The sequence below is a fragment of the Scyliorhinus canicula genome, chromosome 21 (genome assembly GCF_902713615.1).
Source record: "Scyliorhinus canicula chromosome 21, sScyCan1.1, whole genome shotgun sequence".
NCBI classification, from domain to species: Eukaryota; Metazoa; Chordata; class Chondrichthyes; order Carcharhiniformes; family Scyliorhinidae; genus Scyliorhinus; species Scyliorhinus canicula.
Window position 1 is genome coordinate 11,616,474 of NC_052166.1, and position 25,948 is coordinate 11,642,421.

The following is a 25,948-nucleotide window of genomic DNA, read 5'->3' on the forward strand; positions in this document are numbered from 1 at the left end:
GTCTCGCACCCACCTGGGCGGACCCTCTATACACTCGCAATCAATTGGGTCTCTTCCCAATCGACTGATTTGAATTTGCCCAATAACGGGACAGTCCCTCTTGGCGCCGAGAAGCCTGGCCTTCTATTCAATGTAGTGATTTGAGTTAACTTGTTTCCATTGTACCTGGGAATCACCGGGTATTGCCTCATTAGTATGCTAACTTGTTTCCTTTCACAGTACATAAGAACATAAGAACATAAGAACTAGGAGCAGGAGTAGGCCATCTGGCCCCTCGAGCCTGCTCCGCCATTCAATTAGATCATGGCTGATCTTTTGTGGACTCAGCTCCACTTTCCGGCCCGAACACCATAACCCTTAATCCCTTTATTCTTCAAAAAACTATCTATCTTTACCTTAAAAACATGTAATGAAGGAGCCTCAACTGCTTCACTGGGCAAGGAATTCCATAGATTCACAACCCTTTGGGTGAAGAAGTTCCTCCTAAACTCAGTTCTAAATCTACTTCCCCTTATTTTGAGGCTATGCCCCCTAGTTCTGCTGTCACCCGCCAGTGGAAACAACCTGCCCGCATCTATCCTATCTATTCCCTTCATAATTTAAATGTTTCTATAAGATCCCCCCTCATACTTCTAAATTCCAACGAGTACAGTCCCAGTCTACTCAACCTCTCCTCATAATCCAACCCCTTCAGCTCTGGGATTAACCTAGTGAATCTCCTCTGCACACCCTCCAGCGCCAGTACGTCCTTTCTCAAGTAAGGAGACCAAAACTGAACACAATACTCCAGGTGTGGCCGCACTAACACCTTATACAATTGCAACATAACCTCCCTAGTCTTAAACTCCATCCCTCAAGCAATGAAGGACAAAATTCCATTTGCCTTCTTAATCACCTGTTGCACTTGTAAACCAACCTTCTGTGACTCATGCACTAGCACACCCAAGTCTCTCTGAACAGCGGCATGCTTTAATATTTTATCGTTTAAATAATAATCCCGTTTGCTGTTATTCCTACCAAAATGGATAACCTCACATTTGTCAACATTGTATTTCATCTGCCAGACCCGAGCCCATTCACTTAACCTATCCAAATCCCTCTGCAGACTTCCAGTATCCTCTGCACTTTTCGCTTTACCACTCATCTTAGTGTCATCTGCAAACTTGGACACATTGCCTTGGTCCCCAACTCCAAATCATCAATGTAAATTGTGAACAATTGTGGGCCCAACACGGATCCCTGAGGGACACCACTAGCTACTGATTGCCAACCAGAGAAACACCCATTTATCCCAACTCTTTGCTTTCTATTAATTAACCAATCCTCTATCCATGCTATTACTTTACCCGAAATGCCATGCATCTTTATCTTATGCAGCAACCTTTTGTGTGGCACCTTGTCAAAGGCTTTCTGGAAATCCAGATATACCACATCCATCGGCTCCCCGTTATCTACTGCACTGGTAATGTCCTCAAAAAATTCCACTAAATTAGTTAGGCATGACCTGCCTTTAACGAACCCATGCTGCGTCTGCCCAATGGGACAATTTCTATCCAGATGCCTCGCTATTTCTTCCTTGATGATAGATTCCAGCATCTTCCCTATTACCGAAGTTAAACTCACTGGCCTATAAGTTCCTGCTTTCTGCCTACCTCCTTTTTTAAACAGTGGCGTCACGTTTGCTAATTTCCAATCCACTGGGACCACACCAGAGTCTAGTGAATTTCGGTAAATTATCACTAGTGCATCTGCAATTTCCCTAGCCATCTCTTTTAGCACTCTGGGATGCATTCCATCAGGGCCAGGAGACTTGTCTACCTTTAGCCCCATTAGCTTGCCCATCACTCCCTCCTTAGTGATAACAATCCTCTCAAGGTCCTCACCTGTCATAGCCTCATTTCTATCAGTCGCTGGCATGTTATTTGTGTCTTCCACTGTGAAGACCGACCCAAAAAACCTGTTCAGTTCCTCAGCCATTTCCTCATTTCCCATTATTAAAACTCCCTTCTCATCCTCTAAAGGACCAATATTTACCTTAGCCACTCTTTTTTGTCTTATATATTTGTAAAAACTTTTACTGTCTGTTTTTATATTCTGAGCAAGTTTACTCTCATACTCTATCTTACTCTTCTTTATAGCTTTTTTAGTAGCTTTCTGTTGCCCCCTAAAGATTTCCCAGTCCTCTAATCTCCCAGCAATCTTTGCCACTTTATATGCTTTTTCCTTCAATTTGATACTCTCCCTTATTTCCTTAGATATCCACGGTCGATTTTCCCTCTTTCTTCCGTCCTTCCTTTTTGTTGGTATAAACCTTTGCTGAGCACTGTGAAAAATCGCTTGGAAGGTTCTCCACTGTTCCTCAACTGTTCCACCATAAAGTCTTAGCTCCCAGTCTACCTTAGCTAGTTCTTCTCTCATCCCCTTGTAATCTCCTTTGTTTAAACACAAAACACTAGTATTTGATTTTACTTTCTCACCCTCCATCTGTATTTTAAATTCCACCATATTGTGATCGCTCCTTCCGAGAGGATCCCTAACTATGAGATCATGAATCAATCCTGTCTCATTACACAGGACAAGATCTAGGACCGCTTGTTCCCTCGTAGGTTCCATTACATACTGTTCTAGGAAACTATCGCGGATACATTCTATAAACTCCTCCTCACGGTTGCCTTGACTGACCTGGTTAAACCAATCGACATGTAGATTAAAATCCCCCATGATAACTGCTGTACCATTTCTACATGCATCAGTTATTTCTTTGTTTATTGCCTGCCCCACCATCTCGTTACTATTTGGTGGCCGATAGACTACTCCTATCAGTGACTTTTTCGCCTTACTATTCCTGATTTCCACCCAAATGGATTCAACCTTATCCCCCATAGCACCGATGTCATCCCTTACTATTGCCCGGATGTCATCCTTAAATAACAGAGCAACACCACCTCCCTTACCATCCACTCTGTCCTTCCAAATAGTTTGATACCCTCGGATATTTAACTCCCAGTCGTGACCATCCTTTAACCATGTTTCAGTAATGGCCACTAAATCATAGTCATTTACGATGATTTGTGCCACCAACTCATTTACTTTATTCCGAATACTACGAGCATTCAGGTAAAGTACACTTATGTTGGTTTTTTTACCTCTGTTTTGAATCTTAACATCTCCAGTTTTATTCCTTTTGTTATTACTGGGCCTATTCACTGTGCTCCCCTCAGTCACTGGACCTTGTACTGTCGCCCTGATGGATTTCTGACTATGTCTTCTCTGCCTTGCACTTTTCCCCTTACTTCCTTTTGTTTCTGTCCCTGTTTTACTACCTTCCAACTTCCAGCATTGGTTCCCATCCCCCTGCCACATTAGTTTAAACCCTCCCCAACAGCTCTAGAAAACACCCCCCCTAGGACATCAGTTCCAGTCCTGCCCAAGTGCAGACCGTCCGGTTTGTACTGGTCCCACCTCCCCCAGAACCGGTCCCAATGCCCCAGGAATTTGAATCCCTCCCTCTTGCACCATCTCTCGAGCCACATATTCATTCTATCTATCCTGACATTCCTACTCTGACTAGATCGTGGCACTGGTAGCAATCCTGAGATTACTACCTTTGAGGTCCTACTTTTTAGTTTAACTCCTAACTCCCTGAATTCTGCTTGTAGGACCTCATCCCGTTTTTTACCTATATCGTTGGTGCCTATGTGCACCACGACAGCTGGCTGTACACCCTCCCCCCCCAGAATGTCCTGCAGCCGCTCCGAGACATCTTTGACCCTTGCACCAGGGAGGGCAACATACCATCCTGGAGTCTCGATTGCGTCCACAGAACCGCCTGTCTATTCCCCTTACGATCGAGTCCCCTATCACTATAGCCCTGCCATTTTTCTTCCTGCCCTGCTGTGCAGCAGAGCCAGCCATGGTGCCATGAACCTGGCTGCTGCTGCCTTCCCCTGGTGAGCCATCTCCCTCAACAGTATCCAAAGCGGTATATCTGTTTTGCAGGGAGATGACCGCAGGGGACACCTGCACTGCCTTCCTACTCTTGCTCTTTCTTTTGGTCACCCATTTTCTATCTCCCTCAGTAACCTTCACCTGCGGTGTGACCAACTCGCTAAATGTGCTATCCACGACCTCCTCAGCATCGCGGATGCTCCAAAGTGAGTCCGTCCGCAGCTCCAGAGCCGTCAAGCGGTCTAACAAGAGCTGCAACTGAACACACTTCTTGCACGTGAAGGAGCCAGGGACAGTGGACGTGTCCCTGAGCTCCCACATCGCACACGAGGAGCATGACACGGGTCTGGGATCTCCTGCCATGTCTTAAACCCTTGGTAAACTTAAACAACTAGAATTTAAAAATAAAAATAAATAAATTAGACAATGAAAAGAAAAAGAGAGACTACTTACCAGTCACTTACCAGGGTTAAAAAGCACCTCCTCACACTCTGCACCGAATTACCTCACTGCACCAAATTACCAAGTTAAATCTCTCACTCTGTATGAGTCTCACTCCGGATGTGTCTCCTGGAAAAGTGCTCGCTACTGTCTGGTTTCCACAGCAGTCAGAATACACAAGTGCTTTTGCAAGCTGCTTGCTTTTGCAACATGTCCATTTTCCCTGCATTCTTTGTAATCTTCCATTTTGTGTTGGGCAATGGCCACCCCAGGTGGCTACAGCCAGCAGGATTGAGAGTAGGCGGGTCTGATTGATGGGCGAGTAGGATTGACAGTGGGCGGGTCTGATTGATGGGCCAGTAGGATTGACAGTGGGCGGGTCTGACTGGACGAGTAGGATTGACAGTGGGCGGGTCTGATTGCTGGACCAATAGGATTGACAGTGGGTGGGTCTGATTGATGGGTGAGTAGGATTGACAGTGGGCAGGTCTGATTGATGGGCTAGTAGGACTGACAGTGGGCGGGTCTGACTGATGGGCCAAAAGGATTGACAGTGGGCAGGTCTGATTGATGGGCCAATAGGATTGACAGTGGGCGGGTCTGATTGATGGGCCAGTAGGATTGACAATGGGCGGGTCTGATTGATGGGCCAGTAGGATTGACAGTCGGCAGGTCTAATTGATGGGCGAGTAGGATTGACAGTGAGCGGGTCTGATTGATGGGCGAGTAGGATTGACAGTGGCCGGGTCTGATTGATGGGCCAGTAGGATTGAGAGTGGGCGGGTCTGATTGATGGGCCAGTAGAATTGACAGTGGGCAGGTCTGATTGATGGGCGAGTAGGATTGATAGTGCGCGGGTCTGATTGATGGGCCAGTAGGATTGAGAGTGGGCGGGTCTGATTGATGGGCCAGTAGGATTGAGAGTGGGCGGGTCTGATTGATGGGCCAGTAGGATTGACAGTGGGCGGGTCTGATTGGTGGGCCAGTAGGATTGACAGTGGGCGAGTCTGATTGATGTGCGAGTGGGATTGACAGTGGGCGGGTCTGATTGGACGAATAGGATTGACTGTGGGCGGGTCTGATCGATGGGCCAGTAGGATTTGCAGTGGGCGGGTCTGATTGATGGGCAAGTAGGATTGACAGTGGGCGGGTCTGATTCATGGGAGAGTAGGAGTGACAGTGGGTGTGCCTGATGGATGGGCCAGTAGGATTGACAGTGGGCGGGTCTGATCGATGAGCCAGTAGGATTGACATTGGGCAGGTCTGATTGATGGGCCTGTAGGATTGACAGGGGGCTGGTCTGATCGATGGGCCAGTAGGATTGACAGTGGGCGGGTCTGATTGATGGGCCAGTAGGATTGACAGTGGGTGGGTCTGATTGATGGGCGAGTAGGACTGACAGTGGGCGGGTCTGATTGATGGGCCAGTAGGACTGACAGTGGGCGGGTCTGATTGATGGGCGAGTAGGACTGACAGTGGGCGGGTCTGATTGATGGGCCAGTAGGACTGACAGTGGGAGGGTCTGATTGATGGGGCAGCAGGATTGATAGTGGACGGATCTGATTGATGGGCGAGTAGAACTGACAATGGGCGGGCCTGATGGATGGGCAAGTAGGATTGACAGTGGGCGGGTCTGATTGATGGGCGAAATGGATTGAGAGTTGCCGTGTCTGATTGATGGGCGAATAGGATTGACATTGATTTGAAGTGTGTCTACTTCAACGCCAGGAGCATCCGGAATAAGGTGGGTGAGCTTGCAGCATGGGTTGGTACCTGGGATCTCGATGTTGTGGCGATTTCGGAGACATGGGTAGAGCAGGGACAGGAATGGTTGTTGCAGGTTCCAGGATTTAGATGTTTCTGTAAGAACAGAGAAGATGGTAAAAGAGGGGGGGGTGTGGCATTGTTAATCAAGGAAAGTATTACGGCGGTAGAAAGGACGCTTGAGGGCTCGTCTACTGAGGCAGTATGGGCCGAGGTTAGGAACAGTAGAGGAGAGGTCACCCTGTTGGGAGTTGTCCATAGACCTCCGAATAGTCCCAGAGATGTCGAGGAAAGGATTGCAAAGATGATTCTTGACAGGAGCGAGAGTAACAGGGTAGTTGTTATGGGGGACTTTAACTTTCCAAATATTGACTGGAAATACTATAGTTCGAGTACTATAGATGGGTCAGTTTTTGTGCAGTGTGTGCAGGAGGGTTTTCTGACACAGTATGTAGACAGACCAACAAGGGGCGAGGCCACATTGGATTTGGTACTGGGTAATGAACCCGGTCAGGTGTTAGATTTAGATGTAGGTGAGCACTTTGGTGATAGTGATCACAACTCGGTTATGTTTACTTTAGCAATGGGCAGGGATAGGTATATACCGCAAGGCAAGAATTATAGCTGGGGGAAAGGCAATTATGATGCTATTTGGCAAGATTTAGGAGGTATAGGATGGGGAAGGAAACTGCAGGGGATGGGTACAATCGAAATGTGGAGCTTTTTCAAGGAACAGCTACTGCGTGTCCTTGATAAGTATGTACCTGTCAGGCAGGGAGGAAGTTGTCGAGCAAGGGAGCCGTGGTTTACTAAGGAAGTTGAAGCACTTGTCAAGAGGAAGAAGAAGGCTTATGTTAGGATGAGACATGAAGGCTCAGTTAGGGCACTTGAGAGTTACAAGTTAGCCAGGAAGGACCTAAAGGGAGAGTTAAGAAGAGCGAGGAGAGGACACGAAAAGTCGTTGGCGGATAGGATCAAGGAAAACCCTAAGGCTTTCTATAGGTATATCAGGAACAAAAGAATGACTCGAGTAAGATTAGGGCCAATCAAGGATAGTAGTGGAAAGTTGTGTGTGGAATCAGAGGAGATAGGGGAAGCATTAAATGGATATTTTTCGTCAGTGTTTACACTGGAGAAAGACAATGTTGTCGAGGAGAACACTCAGGTTCAGTCGACCAGGCTAGATGGAATTGAGGTTCAAAAGGAGGAGGTGTTAGCAATTTTAGAAAATGTCAAAATAGATAAGTCCCCTGGGCCAGATGGGATTTATCCTAGGATTCTCTGGGAAGCCAGGGAGGAGATTGCAGAGCCTTTGTCCTTGATATTTATGTCGTCTTTGTCGACAGGAATAGTGCCGGAAGACTGGAGGATAGCAAATGTTGTCCCCTTGTTCAAGAAGGGGAGTAGAGACAACCCTGGTAATTATAGACCTGTGAGCCTTACTTCGGTTGTGGGTAAAATGTTGGAAAAGGTTATAAGAGATAGGGTTTATAATCATCTTGAAAAGAACAAGTTGATTAGCGATACTCAACACGGTTTTGTGAAGGGTAGGTCATGTCTCACAAACCTTATTGAGTTTTTTGAGAAGGTGACCAAACAGGTGGACCAGGGTAAAGCTGTTGATGTGGTGTATATGGATTTCAGTAAGGCGTTTGATAAGGTTCCCCACGGTAGGCTATTGCAGAAAATAAGGAAGTATGGAATTGAAGGTGATTTAGCGGTTTGGATCAGTAATTGGCTAGCTGAAAGAAGACAGAGCGTGGTGGTTGATGGCAAATGTTCATCCTGGAGTTCAGTTACTAGTGGTGTACCGCAAGGATCTGTTTTGGGGCCACTGCTGTTTGTCATTTTTATAAATGACCTGGAAGAGGGTGTAGAAGGATGGGTTAGTAAATTTGCAGATGACACGAAGGTCGGTGGAGTTGTGGATAGTGCTGAAGGATGTTATAGGATACAGAGGGACATAGATAAGCTGCAGAGCTGGGCTGAGAGGTGGCAGATGGAGTTTAATGCGGAAAAGTGTGAGGTGGTTCACTTTGGAAGGAGTAACAGGAATGCAGAGTACTGGGCTAATGGCAAGATTCTTGGTAGTGTAGATGAACAGAGAGATCTCGGCATCCAGGGACATAAATCCCTGAAAGTTGCCACCCAGGTTAATAGGGCTGTTAAGAAGGCATATGGTGTGCTAGCCTTTATAAGCAGGGGGATTGAGTTTCGGAACCACAGGGTCATGCTGCAGCTGTACATAACTCTGGTGCGGCCACACCTGGAGTACTGCGTGCAGTTCTGGTCACCACATTATAGGAAGGATGTGGAAGCTTTGGAAAGGGTTCAGAGGAGATTTACTAGGATGTTGCCTGGTATGGAGGGAAGGTCTTACGAGGAAAGGCTCAGGGAATTGAGGTTGTTTTCGTTAGAGAGGAGAAGGCTGAGAGGTGACTTAATAGAGACATATAAGATAGTCAGAGGGTTAGATAGGGTGGACAGTGAGAGTCTTTTTCCTCGGATGGTGATGACCAACACGAGGGGACATAGTTTTAAATTGAGGGGTGAGAGATATAGGACAGATGTCAGAGGCAGTTTCTTTACTCAGAGAGTAGTAGGGGTGTGGAACGCCCTGCCTGCAACAGTAGTAGACTCGCCAACTTTAAGGGCATTTAAGTGGTCACTGGATAGACATATGGATGAAAATGGAATAGTGTAGGTCAGATAGGCTTCAGATGGTTTCACAGGTCGGCGCAACATCGAGGGCCGAAGGGCCCGTACTGCGCTGTAGTGTTCTATGTTCTATGTTCTATGACAGTGGGCGAGTCTGATTGATGCACCAGGGGGATTGAGAGTGGGCGGGTCTTGTTGATGGGCCAGTAGGATTGACAGTGGTAGGGTCTGATTGATCGGCCAGTAGGATTGACAGTGGACGTGTCTGATTGATGGGCCAGTAGGATTGACAGTGGGTGGGCCTGATTGATTGGCGAATAGGATTGACAAGGGCGGGTCTGGTTCATGGGCCAATAGGATTGAGAGTGGGCGGGTCTGATTGATGGGCCAGTAGGATTGACAGTGGGCGGGTCTGATCAATGGGCCAGTAGGATTGACAGTGGGCGGGTCTGATTGATGGACGAGTAGGATTGACAGTGGGCGGGTCTGATTGATGGGCGAGTAGGATTGACAGTGGGTGGGTCTGATTGATGGACGAGTAGGATTGACAGTGGGCGGGTCTGATTGATGGGCCAGTAGGATTGACAGTGGGCGGGTCTGATTGATGGGCCAGTAGGGAGTACAGCTCTTTTAGGTTTAAAGGGGTTCAGAATGGCGTGACTGGTGAGGGGCGAAAATATGGAGGCATTGCATTCTTAGTTAAGGAGTTACTGTGCTAAGGAGAGGTGATATCTTGGAGGGGGAAGGGTCAAAATGTTCATCCGAGTGAAAGGAAGGACTAAAAAGCCCAGAGAACCATCGGCAATTAGAGATAACCAGGTATTTTTTGAAAGGGAAAAGATAATCTTTTAGCTGGTGCATGGGGTGAAAATCAGCGATGCCATTTGTGGAAAAAGTGCAGCGTGGAGTATTCCTTTCTCGTATTCCTGCTCCCATTCCCTGAGAAAGGAGGTGGCAGTCACTCCATCACCCTGAGCTACTCACTGCCATAGAAATCGCCGATTGAAGATTCGCTGATGTTTCCCCGCTGCTGCCTCTCAATAAATAATAATAATCGCATTTTGTCACAAGTAGGCTTCAATGAAGTTACTGTGAAAAGCCCCGAATCACCACATTCCGGTGCCTGTTCATGGAGGCTAGTACGGGAATTGAACTCGCACTGCTGGCATTGTTCTGCATTACAATCCAGCTGTTTAGCCCACTGAGCTAAACCAGCCCCAGTAAAGCCCCAATAAAGCACAAAGACCAAAGAACAATACAGCATAGGATCAGGCCCTTCGGCCCTCCGAGCCTGTGCCAACTATGGTACCTGCCTAAACTAGGACTGTATGCACTTGCAGAGTCCATGTCCTTCCATGCTCACCCTATTCATATATTTGTCTAGATATCCCTTAAATGACGCTATCGTACCTGCTCCCACCAACTCCCCCGGCAGCGCCTTCCACCCACTTTAAACCTATGTTTCCCAGTACCCGACTCTACTCCCCTATCCATTCTGTCCATGCCACTGATAATCAGGTCGCCTCTCAACCTCCTGCGTTCCAGTGAGAACAGACCGAGTTTATACCAGGTCTCCTCACAGCTAATGCCCTCCATACCAGGCAACATCCTTGTGAACCGCTTCTGTACCCTCTCCAAAGCATCCACATCCTTCTGGTAGTGTGGCAACCAGAATTGTGCACAATATTCCAAATGAGGCCTAACTAAGGTCCTGTTCAGGTGCAACATGACTTGCTAATATTCATATTCAATGCCCTGATTGATGAGCAGTAAGAAGTCTCATAACACCAGGTCAAAGCCCAACATGTTTGTTTCAAACACCAGCTTTTGGAGCACTGCTCCTTCCTCAGGTGAATGGAGCAGTGCTCCGAAAGCTCGTGTTTGAAACAAACATGTTGGACTTTAACCTGGTGTTGTAAGACTTCTTACTGTGCTCACCCCAGTCCAACGCCAGCACCTCCACATCCTGATTGATGAAGGCCATCATGCCATATGCCTCTTGACCACCTTATCCACATGCGTTGCCACTTTCAGTGATCTCTCAGATCTCTCAGCCTGTCAGTACTCGCAAGAGTTCTACCATTTATTGTGTAATTCCAACATAATTGGACTTTCCAAAGTGCATTACCTCACACTTTCCAATTAAACTCCCTCTGCCATTTTGCCACCTAAGATCCAACCAGTTTATATCCTGCTGTGTCCTCTGACAATCCTCTTCACTATCTGCAATTCCACCAGTTTTTGCGTCGTCTGCAAACTTACTAATCAGAGCAGCTACATTTTCATCCAAATTATTTAGATACATCTCGAACGGCAAAGGTCCCAGAAACTGACCCCTGTGGAACGTCGCTAGTCACAGCCTTCCATTCAGAAAAGCTCCACACAGCGGATCCCCCGTCCACTTTCATATTCTCTCACTCTCCACTCCTGTTTTTCATTCCGTCAGTGAGATGTGGGCATTTCATTGAGGAACACAAAGAGTGAGCTCATTGCTGTGGTTCTGGAGTCACCTGGGGGCCGAGAGAAGGGGAGGATGGCAGATTTCCTTCAATAAAGGACATGAGTGAACTAGATGGACTTTTAATATCAATTGATGACAGTTGGGCAGCATGGTAGCATAGTGGTTAGCACAATTGCTTCACAGCTCCAGGGTCCCAGGTTCGATTCCCGGCTTGGGTCACTGTCTGTGCGGAGTCTGCATGTTCTCCCTGTGTCTGCATGAGTTTCCTCCGGGTGCTCTGGTTTCCTCCCACAGTCCAAAGATGTGCTGGTTAGGTGGATTGGCCATGATAAATTGCCCCTAGTGTCCAAAATTGTCCTTCGTGTTGGTTGAGTGGGGTGATTGGGTTATGGGGATAGGGTGGTGTGGGCTTGGGTAGGGTGCTCTTTCCAAGAGCTGATGCAGACTCGATGGGCCGAATGGCCTCCTTCTGCATTGTAAATTCTATTGTTGTGGTCACCATGAGGATCCTTGCTTTTGAATTCCAGGTATTGAATTGAATTTGGATTCCACCAGCTTTCGTCATGGGATTCAGAACCTTTTCAACAGTTCACGATTCTGGCTCAATGAATTCCTGTTACATTACCACTGGGCCATCATTGCCCCATTATGGAATGTGAACGCATCTGTCTGATCATCTCCCCATTATCGAGGATTGATTTTGATTCACTAAAGTAGGCCTGGAAACAGGACTTGAAATATGCTGTTCCTGAAAACACTGGGCTCCATCTATTTCCTCCCCAAATGTCGCTCCAAATCTCAGCTGCAAATTGTCCAATCCGAGTGCCCCATTGCCACATCCCAATACTGACAAATCATCACTTTTGCTCCTGTCCAGGAATTATATCCAAACGGATGTAGAAAGATTGATGTGTTTTCTGTGTTTTACCTACAGGCTGACCTGTGCACAGGACTCCGGGGTTTCCTCATCTTCCACAGTTTTGGGGGTGGCACGGGCTCAGGTTTTACTTCCCTCCTGATGGAGAGACTGTCTGTCGACTACGGCAAGAAAGCCAAGCTGGAATTTTCCGTTTACCCCGCTCCCCAGATTTCCACCGCGGTGGTTGAGCCGTATAACTCTGTGCTGGTCACCCACTGCACCCTCGAGCACTCTGACTGTGCCTTCATGGTGGACAATGAGGCCATTTACGACATCTGTCGGCGTAACCTTGACATCGAGAGACCAACTTACACAAACCTCAACCGTCTCATTGGACAGGTAGTGTCGTCCATCACGGCCTCACAATATTCGATGGTGCCCTCAATGTGGACCAGGACCTAAGCCAGGAGGTGGCTCGGCGGCGAGCAGCCTTTAAACAAGTCAAGGAGGTGCTAGAACATAGAACATACAACATAGAACAGTACAGCACAGAACAGGCCCTTCGGCCCTCGATGTTGTGCCGAACAATGATCACCCTACTTAAACCCACGTAACCCGTATACCCATAACCCAACAATCCCCCCATTAACATTACACTACGAGCAATTTAGCATGGCCAATCCACCTAACCCGCACATCTTTGGACTGTGGGAGGAAACCGGAGCACCCGGAGGAAACCCACGCACACACGGGGAGGACGTGCAGACTCCGCACAGACAGTGACCCAGCCGGGAATCGAACCTGGGACCCTGGAGCTGTGAAGCATTGATGCTAACCACCATGCTACCGTGAGGCCCCGTGAGGCTGTTCAAGAAGTACGTGAAGTTTGGCCTGCTGTTCCCGGCTCATCTATGGGTCACGCACCAGGGTCAACACCACTTCTTCTCCAAGCCTGAAGAAGCGATGGACTTTGCGAGGGATCAGGGGCTGGTCCCGAAAAGAGGCCCCACGGGTGCGAATTAGGAACTGAGAACTACCGTATGAAGGTACGCCGAACGGGCCTGGACTGCTGTTCAATGGTTTGCTGGGTCAAAGGTGCCAAGCGGAACTCTTTCCTTTGGTTTTTTTTTCTCATGTTTTGTTTTCTTCCTCTTTTTTTCTGTTTTTTCCTTTTCGGGCGGATTTTTACTTTTTGTGCGGCTCGAGGAGGACACTGGAGCCGGCACGGTAACTAAGGGGGGCCGGTCAGCTAGGGGGCTAAGGACGTAGGTTGGGGGGTTTTTGTTTGTACTGATGTTCATGCCTTCCTGTACCGGTGAGTTTGCTCCAGTGGGTTGGAGAGGGGGATGGGGCGCCGGGGAGTGGGGATGAGGACGGGGAAACAATGGGAATGAGACAGGAGGGTGCCGGAGTGATGAGTCACCGGGCTAGCAGATTGGCTAGTCAAGGGAGACAGGTGAGGGAGGAGAATACAACCAGTGGATGGCAGAGGTGGGGTTACCGGGGGATGTTGCTAGGGGGGAGAGGGGGGGGTGTTCTGCTGACGTGGGAGGGATTTGAAATAGGCACTGGAAAGGAGGTCGAGGGTGGAGGTAGAACATAGAACAGTACAGCACAGACCAGGCCCTTCGGCCCTCAATGTTGTGCCGAGCAATGATCACCCTACTCAAACCCACGTATCCACCCTATACCCGTAACCCAACAACCCCCCCCTTAACCTTACTTTTATTAGGACACTACGGGCAATTTATCATGGCCAATCCACCTAACCCGCACATCTTTGGACTGTGGGAGGAAACCGGAGCACCCGGAGGAAACCCACGCACACAGGGGGAGGACGTGCAGACTCCACACAGACAGTGACCCAGCCGGGAATCGAACCTGGGACCCTGGAGCTGTGAAGCATTCATGCTAACCACCATGCTACCCTGCTGAACCCAAGAGGCTGTAGCCAAGAGGCGGGCCAAGAATGGCACGACGCACGGGCCGGGGGCCGGCCCGAGAAAGGCTATGGCTTACCGGCTTGGGGTGGGGGGGAGGGTGGGTTGTGCCCCCCAACCAGGCTGATCACCTGGAATGTCAGGGGACTGAATGGGCCGGTTAAGAGGGTGCGGGTGTTCACGCACTTGCGGGCTCTGAGGGCGGACGTAATTATGTTGCAGGAGACATATCTGAAAGTGTCTGACCAGACTAGGCTAAGGAAGGGCTGGATTAGCCAGGTCTTCCACTCGGACTTGGACTCGAAGTCCAGGGGGGTGGCAATCATGATCAACAAGCGGGTTCAATTTGAGGCGGAGGGCATAGCCGCAGACAGGGGGGCAGATACCTGATGGTATGCGGCAGACTGGAGGGGAGAAGAGTAATGCTGGTGAATATATATGCCCCGAACTGGGATGACGTGGACTTAATTAAAAGAATGCTGGGGAAGATCCCGGACCTGGACTCTCGTAGGCTAATGGGGGGACTTTAACATGGTCCTTGATCCGGCTCTGTATCGGTCGTGTCCCAGCAATGGTAAGGGAGCTGAAAAGGTTTATGGAGCAAATGGCGGCAGTGGACCCCTGGAGAGCCAGACAGCCGACAGGAAGGGGCTACTCGTTTTACTCGCACGTCCATAAAGTATATTCTAGGATAGACTTCTTTGTACTAAGCAGAGATTGTATAGGGGAGGTAAAGAACACGGAATATTCGACAATCACTATCTCGGACCATGCCCCGCACTGGGTAGACCTGCAGATCGGGGGGGCAAACTACCAACGCCTGCAATGGAGGCTAGACGTGGAACTGCTGTCGGAGGAGGGGATCTGTGAGAGGCTTCGGAGGTGTATGCAAAATTACTTGCAGGTGAATGATACGGGGGAGGTCTCAGCGGCGACCCTGTGGGAGGCGCTGAAGGCAGTAGTGCGGGGGGAGTTGATCTCAATTGGGGCCCACAGAGCCAAGGCAGACAGGGCAGAGATGGATAGATTGGTCAGGAAAATGGATCGGATAGATGAGGAACACGCGGAGTCCCCGGGGGAGGTTTTACTCAGGGAGAGGCAGAGACTACAGGCGGAACTGGGGGCGCTATCCACGAGTAGGGCCGTGGAACAGCTTAGGAAGGCGAGAGGCGTGGTGTACGAGCATGGGGAAAAGGCTAGCAGACTGTTAGCGCAGCAACTCAGGAGGAGGGAGGCGGCCAGGGAAATATGTAGAGTGATGGATGGGGAGGGGCACCCAGTGGAGGACCCGGCAGGATTGAATAAGGTATTCCGGGACTTCTATCGCAAGCTGTATACTTCGGAGCCGCCGGAAGAACCAGAGGAGATGAAAAGGTTTCTGGACGGGTTAACATTCCCAACAGTAGGTGGGGGGCGAGTGGATGAGCTGGGGGCCCTGATTAGAGTGGAGGAGGTATTGGGGGGCCTAAAAGCCATGCAGGTGGGGAAAGCCCCGGGGCCAGATGGATACCCAATAGAGTTTTATAGGAAGTTCTCTGAGTTGGTGGGCCCGGTCGTGGCGAGGGACGTCAATGAGGCAAGGGACAGAGGGACCCTGCCGCCGACAATGTCGCAAGCCACTATATCACTGATTTTAAAGCGGAGTAAAGACCCGGAGGCGTGCGGGTCCTACAGGCCAATCTCCCTGATTAATGTTGATGCGAAGCTCCTGGCAAAGGTACTGGCGGTTAGAATGGAGGACTGCGTACCCGAGGTGATTGGGGAGGACCAAACTGGGTTCGTGAAAGGTAGGCAGCTGTCGGCCAACTTGAGAAGATTACTTAATGTGATAATGATGCCGCCGGCGGGCAGGGATGTGGTGGCGATGGACGCCGAGAAGGCCTTTGACCGGGTGGAGTGGAACTATCTATGGGAGGTGCTCGGACGGTTTGGGTTCGGGGAGGGACTCGTGAATTGGATCAAATTATTATATCAGGCCCCAAAGGCCAACGTCAAGACAAACAGAGGGTACTTTAGGCTGTACCGTGGGAACAGACAAGGCTGCCTGCTCTCGCCGCTGCTGTTTGCCCTGGCCATAGAGCCGCTGGCGATTGCGCTGAGAGCCGCAGAGGGATGGAAGGGGATAGTGAAGGGCGGGGTAGAACATAGGGTCTCTCTTTATGCGGACGACTTGCTCCTGTACGTGTCGGACCCAGTGGCCAGGATGGGAAGTATACTGGGAATGTTGAGGAAGTTCGGCCAGTTCTCATGATACAAATTGAATATGGCCAAGAGTGAAATGTTTGTGGTACAGACAAGGGGCCAGGAGAACAGATTGAGAGGGCTACCATTTAAGTTGGTTGAGGAAAATTTCCGGTACTTGGGAATCCAGGGGGCAGACTGGGGCAGGCTGCACAAGTTAAATTTGGCCAGGGTGGTGGAGCAAATGAAGGGAGAGTTTTGGAGATGGGATGCACTCCCGCTGTCGCTGGCAGGGATGGCGCAGACTGTAAAGATGACAATCCTCCCTAGATTCCTGTTTATTTTTCAGTGCCTCCCGATCTTTATCCCTCAGTCCTTCTTCAAAAGGGTTAACAAGATGATCATGAACTTTGTCTGGGCGGGAAAATCCCCGCGGGTGAAGAAGGCGATGCTGGAGAGGAACCGCAGCGAGGGAGGGCTGGCTTTGCCGAGTCTGATTAATTATTACTGGGCGGCCAACATCGCTATGATAAGGAAGTGGATGGTGGGTACGGGGTCTATCTGGGAGCGGGTGGAGGTGGCTTCGTGCAGGGGCTCCAGCCTGGCAGCCCTGGTCACGGCTCCTCTACCGCTGCCGCCGGCCAGGTACTCCACCAGCCCGGTAGTGGTGGCGACCCTGCAGATATGGGGCCAGTGGAGGAGGCATGTAGGGGAGATGGGGGCATCGGTCTGGGCGCCAATTTACGACAACCATCGGTTTTCCCCCGGGAGTATGGATGGGGGGTTTCGAGCATGGCGGCGGGCGGAGGTGGGGAGGGTGGGCGATATGTTCCTGGAAGGGAGCTTTGCGAGTTTGAGGCACTTGGAGGAGAAATTTGGTCTGGTAAGGGGAAATGATTTTAGGTACCTACAGTTGCGGGACTTTGTCCATAGGCAGGTCCCATCCTTCCCACGCCTCCCGCCAATGGGGATCCAAGACAGAATAGTCTCTAGGGGGGAGGAAGGGGAGGGTAGAGTCTCTGATATTTATAATGTGCTCATGAGGGAGGAAGGGTCCCAGACAGAGGAGCTGAAACTCAAATGGGAGGAGGAGCTAGGCGGGGAAATGGAGGACGGGCTGTGGGCAGAAACCCTGAGTAGGGTAAATTCGACCGCAACATGTGCCAGGCTCGGCCTGATTCAATTTAAGGTCGTTCACCGGGCCCACATGACGGTGGCTCGGATGAGCAAATTCTTTGGGGTAGAGGACAAATGCGCTAGGTGCGCGGGAGGACCAGCAAACCACGTACACATGTTTTGGGCATGCCCGATGCTTAGGGGATACTGGGAGGGATTTGTGAGGATCATATCCCGGGTTCTAAAAACAAGGATGGCGATGGGTCCAGGGGTGGCAACTTTTGGGGTTTCGGAAGACTCGGGAGTCCAGGGTGAGAAAGAGGCCGATGGCACTAACGACATAGGTAGGAAAGGGGACAAGGATGTCAGGCAGGCCTTTAGGGAGCTAGGATGGAAGCTCAGAGCGAGAACAAACAGAGTTGTTATCTCTGGGTTGTTGCCCGTGCCACGTGATAGTGAGATGAGGAATAGGGAGAGAGAGCAATTAAACACGTGGCTACAGGGATGGTGCAGGCGGGAGGGATTCAGATTTCTGGATAACTGGGGCTCTTTCTGGGGAAGGTGGGACCTCTATAGACAGGATGGTCTACATCTGAACCTGAGGGGCACCAATATCCTGGGGGGGAGATTTGTTAGTACTCTTTGGGGGGGTTTAAACTAATTCAGCAGGGGCATGGGAACCTGGATTGTAGTTTTGGGGTGCGAGAGATTGAGAGTAGAGAGGTCAGGAGCACAGTTTTGACTTCGCAGGAGGGCGGCAGTGTTCAGGTCTGTGGTTTGAAGTGTGTCTATTTCAATGCCAGGAGTATACGAAATAAGGTAGGGGAACTGGCAGAATGGGTTGGTACCTGGGACTTCGATGTTGTGGCCATTTCAGAGACATGGATAGAGCAGGGACAGGAATGGTTGTTGCAGGTTCCGGGGTTTAGGTGCTTTAGTAAGGTCAGAGAAGGGGGCAAAAGAGGGGGAGGTGTGGCGCTGCTAGTCAAGGACAGTATTACGGTGGTAGAAAGGATACAAGATGGGGACTCTTCTTCCGAGGTAGTATGGGCTGAGGTTAGAAACAGGAAAGGAGAGGTCACCCTGTTGGGAGTTTTCTATAGGCCACCTAATAGTTCTAGAGATGTAGAGGAAAGGATGGCGAAGATGATTCTGGAAAAGAGCGAAAGTAACAGGGTAGTTGTTATGGGAGACTTTAACTTTCCAAATATTGACTGGAAAAGATATAGTTCGAATACATTAGATGGGTCGTTCTTTGTACAATGTGTGCAGGAGGGTTTCCTGACACAATATGTTGACAGGCCAACAAGAGGCAAGGCCACATTGGATTTGGTTTTGGGTAATGAACCAGGCCAGGTGTTAGATCTGGAGGTAGGTGAGCACTTTGGAAACAGTGACCACAATTCGGTGACCTTTACGTTAGTGATGGAAAGGGATAAGTATACCCCGCAGGGCAAGAGTTATAGCTGGGGGAAGGGCATTTATGATGCCATTAGACATGACTTAGGATGTGTTGGTTGGAGAAGTAGGCTGCAAGGGTTGGGCACACTGGATATGTGGAGCTTGTTCAAGGAACAGCTATTGCATGTTCTTGATAAGTACGTACCAGTCAGGCAGGGAGGAAGGGGTCGAGCGAGGGAACCGTGGTTTGCCAAGGAAGTGGAATCTCTTGTTAAGAGGAAGAAGGAGGCCTATGTGAAGATGAGGCATGAAGTTTCAGTTGGGGCACTTGATAGTTACAAGGAAGCGAGGAAGGATCTAAAGAGAGAGCTGAGACGAGCAAGGAGGGGACATGAGAAGTCTTTGGCAGGTAGGATCAAGGAAAACCCAAAAGCTTTCTATAGGTATGTCAGGAATAAAAGAATGACTAGGGTAAAAGTAGGGCCAGTCAAGGACAGTGGTGGGAAGTTGTGTGTGGAGGCTGAGGAGATAAGCGAGATACTAAATGAATACTTTTCGTCAGTTTTCACTCAAGAAAAATATAATATTGTGGAGGAGAATGCTGAGACCCAGGCTATTAGAATAGATGGCATTGAGGTGCGGAGGGAAGAAGTGTTGGCAATTCTGGACAAGGTGAAAATAGATAAGTCCCCGGGGCCGGATGGGATTTATCCTAGGATTCTCTGGGAAGCCAGGGAAGAGATAGCTGAGCCTTTGGCTTTGATTTTTAGGTCATCATTGGCTACAGGAATAGTGCAAGAGGACTGGAGGATAGCAAATGTGGTCCCTTTGTTCAAGAAGGGGAGTAGAGATAACCCCGGTAACTATAGGCCGGTGAGCCTAACGTCTGTGGTGGGTAAGGTCTTGGAAAGGATTATAAAAGATACGATTTATAATCATCTAGATAGGAATAATATGATTAGGGATAGTCAGCATGGTTTTGTGAAGGGTAGGTCATGCCTCACAAACCTTATCGAGTTCTTTGAGAAGGTGACTGAACAGGTAGACGAGGGTAGAGCAGTTGATGTGGTGTATATGGATTTCAGTAAAGCGTTTGATAAGGTTCCCCACGGTCGGCTATGGCAGAAAATACGGAGGCTGGGGATTGAGGGTGATTTAGAGATGTGGATCAGAAATTGGCTAGTTGAAAGAAGACAGAGAGTGGTAGTTGATGGGAAATGTTCAGAATGGAGTTCAGTTACGAGTGGCGTACCACAAGGATCTGTTCTGGGGCCGTTGCTGTTTGTCATTTTTATAAATGACCTAGAGGAGGGCGCAGAAGGATGGGTGAGTAAATTTGCAGATGACACTAAAGTCGGTGGAGTTGTAGACAGTGCGGAAGGATGTTGCAGGTTACAGAGGGACATAGATAAGCTGCAGATCTGGGCTGAGAGGTGGCAAATGGAGTTTAATGTGGAGAAGTGTGAGGTGATTCACTTTGGAAAGAATAACAGGAATGCGGAATATTTGGCTAATGGTAAATTCTTGGTAGTGTGGATGAGCAGAGGGATCTCGGTGTCCATGTACATAGATCCCTCTGAAAGTTGCCACCCAGGTTGATAGGGTTGTGAAGAAGGCCTATGGTGTGTTGGCCTTTATTGGTAGAGGGATTGAGTTCCGGAGCCATGAGGTCATGTTGCAGTTGTACAAAACTCTAGTACGGCCGCATTTGGAGTATTGCGTACAGTTCTGGTCGCCTCATTATAGGAAGGACGTGGAAGCTTTGGAACGGGTGCAGAGGAGATTTACCAGGATGTTGCCTGGTATGGAGGGAAAATCTTATGAGGAAAGGCTGATGGACTTGAGGTTGTTTTCGTTAGAGAGAAGAAGGATAAGAGGTGACTTAATAGAGGCATACAAAATGATCAGAGGGTTAGATAGGGTGGACAGCGAGAGCCTTCTCCCGCGGATGGGGGTGGCTAGCACGAGGGGACATAGCCTTAAATTGAGGGGTAATAGATATAGGACAGATGTCAGAGGTAGGTTTTTTACGCAAAGAGTGGTGAGGCCGTGGAATGCCCTACCTGCAACAGTAGTGAACTCGCCAACATTGAGGGCATTTAAAAGTTTATTGGATAAGCATATGGATGATAAGGGCATAGTGTAGGTTAGATGGCCTTTAGTTTTTTTTTTCCATGTCGGTGCAACATCGAGGGCCGAAGGGCCTGTACTGCGCTGTATCGTTTTATGTTCTATGTTTTGGCCTTTGCTTCCCTGATAGCCCGGCGACGAATACTATTGGCATGGAGGGACTCAAAGCCCCCGAAGACTGAGTTGTGACTGATGGACATGTCGAGTTTCCTGGGCATGGAAAAAATTAAGTTCGCCTTGAGGGGATCTGTACAGGGGTTCGCCCGAAGGTGGCAACCATTCATTGACTTCTTTGCGGGAGAGTGAGCGTCAGCAGGGGGGGAGGGGATAGGGGGGAGGGGGGGGTAGAGTAGAGTAGAGTAGGAGGGATAAATTGGCGGGTAGTACCGGTGGGAGAGGAGAGGGCTTGTGCAGTAGGTTACGACTGAAGTATTGAATGTACGTGGATGTTTGCACATTTTTGCCTTTTTTGCTTTCTTTCTGTTGATGTCTGTAACTGTTTACAATGCCAAAAACTACCTCAATAAAATTGTTTGTTAAAAAAAAAAGAAAATGGAAAAGACGGTGAAACAATTGCTGAAGTCAGAAGAGGATTTTCACATCAGGTCATAGAACATACAGTGCAGAAGGAGGCCATTCGGCCCATCGAGTCTGCACCAACCCACTTAAGGCCTCGCTTCCACTCTATGAAATGAAATAAAAATTGCTTGTCACGAGTAGACTTCAATGAAGTTACTGTGAAAAGTCCCTAGTCGCCACATTCCGGCGCCTGTTCGGGGAGGATGTTACAGGAATTGAACCGTGCTGCTGGCCTGCTTGGTCTGCTTTCAAAGCCAGCGATTTAGCCCAGTGTGCTAAACAGCCCCTCCCCATAACCCAATAACCCCTCCTAACTGTTTTGGACACTAAGGGCAATTTTGCATGGAGCACCCAGAGGAAACCCACGCAGACACAGGGAAAACGTGCAGACTCCGCACAGTGACCCAGCGGGGAATCGAACCTGGGATCCTGGTGCTGTGAAGCCACAGTGCTATCCACTTGTGCTACTATGCTGCCAGGTACTGGTGTCATAATTTGAGGTGCACTCGAACGGCTATTTGCAAAAGCCCATTTGTTCTGCCTACTCTCTTCCTCCCATGTACTCCGTTTATCTGTCTCCCTTTACCGCTGCCTCCCACTTTATCTCCCCCTTTCTCTTGCAGCTACATGATCCACAGGTTGTTTTCCACAACTGCCTGCAGCCTTTTAGCATCTGGTCAGATCAATCTGGTCAATTCTTCCCATCCACATTCATCCCAAGCAAATAACACATAGAGCAAACCACGACTCCATTCGCGCAAGGACCTGCCTAAACCACCCCCAACTCTACACTACCCGAACCACCTCCCTCCCCCCGCCCCGCTGACAATTAATTCTCTGCGAAGAAGTCAATGAATGGCTGCCACCTCCGGGCGAACCCCGATAGTGAACCTCTCCAGGCAAACTTAACCTTTTCTAGACGAAGAAAGCTCGTCATGTCCAATAGCCATGTGTCGGTCTTCGGGCGCTTTGAGTCCCTCCAGGCCAACAGTATTCGTCGCCGGGCTACCAGGGAAGCAAAGGCCAAGACATCGGCCTCCTTCTCCTCCTGGACTCCCGGGTCCTCCGACACCCCAAAGGTTGCCACCTCAGGACTCATTACCACCTCAGTTTTCAAAACCCGGGACATGATGTCCGCAAATCCGTGCCAGTATCCACTGAGTCTGGGGCATGTGCACGTGATAAGCCCGCCCACCGGCACATCTGGCACACTTGTCCTCCAGCCCAAAAAATGTACTCATCTAGGCCACCGTCATGTGGGCCCAGTGCACAACCTTAAACTGGATCAGGCTGAGCCTGGCACATGTTGCGGTCGTGTTTACTCTGCCCAGAGCTCTGGCCAAATACCATCCTCCATCTCCCCCCTCCCCCCCCCCCCCCCCCCCCCCCCCCCCCTCGAGCTCCACTTCCCATTTAAGCTTCAGGTCCTCAGTCTGTGTATCCTCTGCTCCATTAGTTCTTTGTAAATATCTGAGACTCTACCCTCACCTACCTCTCCCCTAGAAACTACCCTGTCCTGCCTCCCCTTTGGCAGAAGGTGTGGGAAGCACGGCACCAGCCTGCGCATGTAATCTGGCACCTGTAAGTATCTAAAGTCATTCCCTCCCACTAGCCCGAACTTCTCCTCCAACGCCCTCATGTTCGGAAAGCTCCCTTCCAAGAACAGATCATCCACCCTCACAATCCCCGCCCTCCGCCACAGTCGATACCCACTGTCCATGTTCCCCGGGACAAATTGGTGATTGCCGCAGATTGGGGTCCACACCGATGCTCTCACTTCCCCTGTATGCCTCCTCCACTGGCCCCAGATCCGCAAAGCTGCAACCACGATAGGGCTGGTGGCGTACCGCGCCAGCGGGAGTGGCAGAGGAGCCATAACCAGGGCCGCCAAACTGGTGCCCCCGCACGATGCAGCCTCCATCCGCTCCCAGACCGACCCCGTGCCCACCATCCATTTCTTTATCATCGCTATGTTGGACGCCCAGTAGTAGTTGCTAAAGTCCGGCAACGCCAGCCCCCCCCCACCCCCCTCCCCTCTGCTCCTTTCGAGCATCATCTTCCTCACCCGCGGGGACTTCCCGCACAGACAAATCCCAGGGTAATTTTATTCAGCCTCTTAAAGAAGGACCTCAGGATGAAAATGGGGAGACACTGAAATATGAACAAGAATCGCGGGAGAATCGTCATCTTGACAGTCAGCACCCTCCCCGCTAGCGACAGCGGGAGCGCATCCCAACTCTGAACCTCCTCCCTCACTCGCTCCACCAATCAGGACAGGTTAAGCTTATGCAACCTGCCCCAATCCCGTGCCACCTGTACCCTCAAGTATCTAAAGCTTTCTCCTACCAGCCTGAATGGCAACCCCTTCAGCCTACTCTCCTGCCCACTCGCCTGAATTACGAACAACTCACTCTTTGCCATGTTCAATTTATATCCTGAAAACCGGCCAAATTCCCTCAGGATTTCCATGATGCCGACCATCCCCGCCATTGGGTCCACTACGTATAACAGGTTATCCGCGTATAACGAGACTTTATGTTCCACACCCCTCCCCCCCGGAGCAGCCCTTTCCAGTCCTTTGAAGCTCTCAGAGCAATTGCCAGCGACTCTATGGCCAGCGCAAACAGCAGTGGGGAGAGAGGGCAGCCCTGTATTGTCCCGCGGTGTAGTCTGAGGTACAAAGAACAAAGAGAACAAAGAAAATTACAGCACAGGAACAGGCCCTACGGCCCTCCCAGCCTGCGCCGATCCAGATCTTTTATCTAAACCTGATGCCTATTTTCCAAGGATCTACCTCCCTCTGTTCCCCACCCGTTCATATATCTATCTAGATACATCTTAAATGATGCTATCGTGCCCGCCTCTACCATCTCCGCTGGCAAAGCATTCCAGGCACGCACCACCATCTGCGTAAAAAACTTTCCACGCACATCTCCTTTAAACTTTCCCCCTCTCACTTTGAAATCGTGACCCCTTGTAATTGACACCCCCACTCTTGGAAAAAGATTGTTGCTATCCACCCTGTCCATACCTCTCATAATTTTGTAGACCTCAATGAGGTCCCCCCTCAACCTCCGTCTTTCCAACGAAAACAATCTTAATCTACTCAACCTTTCATATCAGGCAACATCCTAGTGAACCTCCTCTGCACCTTCTCCAAAGCATCAACATCCATTTGGTAATGTAGCGACCAGAACTGTGCGCAGTATTCCAATTGTGGCCGAATCAAAGTCTTATACTACTGTAACATGACCTGCCAACTCTGGTACTAATACCCCTTCCAATGAAGGAAAGCATGCCGTATGCCTTCTCGACCTGCGTAGCCACCTTCAGGGTACAATGGACCTGAACACCCAGATCTCTCTGCACATCAGAAATTGGCTAGTTGAAAGAAGACAGAGAGTGGTAGTTGATGGGAAATGTTCAGAATGGAGTTCAGTTACGAGTGGCGTACCACAAGGATCTGTTCTGGGGACGTTGCTGTTTGTCATTTTTATAAATGACCTAGAGGAGGGCGCAGAAGGATGGGTGAGTAAATTTGCAGACGACACTAAAGTCGGTGGAGTTGTAGACAGTGCGGAAGGATGTTGCAGGTTACAGAGGGACATAGATAAGCTGCAGAGCTGGGCTGAGAGGTGGCAAATGGAGTTTAATGTGGAGAAGTGTGAGGTGATTCACTTTGGAAAGAATAACAGGAATGCGGAATATTTGGCTAATGGTAAATTCTTGGTAGTGTGGATGAGCAGAGGGATCTCGGTGTCCATGTACATAGATCCCTGAAAGTTGCCACCCAGGTTGATAGGGTTGTGAAGAAGGCCGATGGTGTGTTGGCCTTTATTGGTAGAGGGATTGAGTTCCGGAGCCATGAGGTCATGTTGCAGTTGTACAAAACTCTAGTACGGCCGCATTTGGAGTATTGCGTACAGTTCTGGTCGCCTCATTATAGGAAGGACGTGGAAGCTTTGGAACGGGTGCAGAGGAGATTTACCAGGATGTTGCCTGGTATGGAGGGAAAATCTTATGAGGAAAGGCTGATGGACTTGAGGTTGTTTTCGTTAGAGAGAAGAAGGTTAAGAGGTGACTTAATAGAGGCATACAAAATGATCAGAGGGTGGACAGCGAGAGCCTTCTCCCGCGGATGGAGGTGGCTAGCACGAGGGGACATAGCCTTAAATTGAGGGGTAATAGATATAGGACAGAGGTCAGAGGTGGGTTTTTTACGCAAAGAGTGGTGAGGCCATGGAATGCCCTACCTGCAACAGTAGTGAACTCGCCAACATTGAGGGCATTTAAAAATTTATTGGATAAGCATATGGATGATAAGGGCATAGTGTAGGTTAGATGGCCTTTAGTTTTTTTTCCATGTCGGTGCAACATCGAGGGCCGAAGGGCCTGTACTGCGCTGTATCGTTCTATGTTCTATGTTCTATGTTCCCCAGGGCTTTTTCATTTACCGTATAGTTCGCTCTT

General features: G+C 49.6%; 1 pseudogene; it reads left to right on the forward strand.

Moving 5' to 3' along the window:
* The first annotated feature begins 7,101 nt into the window (after positions 1–7,101).
* LOC119955925 lies at positions 7,102–22,206 on the forward strand (annotated as a pseudogene).
* Positions 22,207–25,948: the final 3,742 nt, after the last annotated feature.